Raw genomic sequence first — 1,628 nt, forward strand, 5'->3', positions numbered from 1 at the left:
AAACACCTAGAAACTGGTGGTTCAGAATGACACTGAGACAAGACAAACACCTAGAAACTGGTGGTTCAGAATGACACTGAGACAAGACAAACACCTAGAAACTGGTGGTTCAGAATGACACTGAGACAAGACAAACATCTAGAAACTGGTGGTTCAGTACGACATTGAGACAAGACAAACACCTAGAAACTGGTGGTTCAGAATGACACTGAGACAAGACAAACATCTAGAAACTGGTGGTTCAGTATGACACTGAGACAAGACAAACATCTAGAAACTGGTGGTTCAGTATGACATTGAGACACAACTAACATCTAGAAACTTGTGGTATGGTACGACATTGAGACACAACTAACATCTAGAAACTGGTGGTTCAGTATGACATTGAGACACAACTAACATCTACAAACTTGTGGTACGGTACGACATTGAGACACAACTAACATCTAGAAACTGGTGGTTCAGTATGACACTGAGACACAACTAACATCTACAAACTTGTGGTACGGTACGACATTGAGACACAACTAACATCTAGAAACTGGTGGTTCAGTATGACATTGAGACACAACTAACATCTAGAAACTGACAATATGATGTTGTATTGTGATATATAGATCTACCTGGGACTGATAAGGGGGCATGGCTAGGCGGATACATTGGGATATTCAAAACATGTTGACTTAGGAACTGCCGATACCATGTTACAGCGGAATATTCTTAACATGTTGACTTATGAACTGATGATACCTTGTTACAGTGGGATATTCATAACATGTCTACTTAGGAACTGATGATACCTTGTTACAGTGGGATATTTGTAACATGTCTACTTAGGAACTGATGATACCTTGTTACAGTGGGATATTTGTAACATGTCTACTTAGGAACTGATGATACCTTGTTACAGTGGGATATTTGTAACAGAGCTACCTAGGAACTGATGATAGCAGCTGACATTCAGACTTCCTTGACATACAGTCACATACAAGAGTGGAAGTAAATATAGAAACTCACATTACGGGAGACACAATACAGAAGTAATGAAAATTTTTAAGCAGCTATAGGTCCATTAAGACTATTTGAGGCTATTGTTTGTCATAATGTCCTCAAGGCAACATTGATATCTGTTGCCCATCTCATGAAGAACACACCCTAATATACTTACCACATTTGGATAATTTTAAGTTTTTCCCTCTTAAACTTCTATTATTAACAATTCCAGTTGCATGTACTTTTTATGGCCGCTGCTAAAGCATCCATTCTCACTATAATGTTTTGCACGGAGTGTCCATGACCGGCCAAACTGCTTCTCATGTGGTATATTTCAGTTCTAGGAGCAATGATTGGATCAACACTATTCCTACTAGGCATAGTATGATTGTCGGATTTTTATTGGCTCGATACTAGTGTGGCAGTTTCTTGCTAGTTGGATGACAACCAATCACGGTGTAAGCTACCAATATGTGATTTGTCTCTGCTTCAGTTCATTTGCAGACAACAAATAGTTACATTTCTATAGTATTTGCTTTTATACTTTTCTTACCACATCTGTAACTCTCTAAAAACAAAGATACTGCATTGAATTAAAACCTTCCTTATATATATATATATATATATATATATAA

The sequence above is a fragment of the Limulus polyphemus genome, unplaced genomic scaffold (genome assembly GCF_000517525.1).
Source record: "Limulus polyphemus unplaced genomic scaffold, Limulus_polyphemus-2.1.2 Scaffold8017, whole genome shotgun sequence".
NCBI lineage: Eukaryota > Metazoa > Arthropoda > Merostomata > Xiphosura > Limulidae > Limulus > Limulus polyphemus.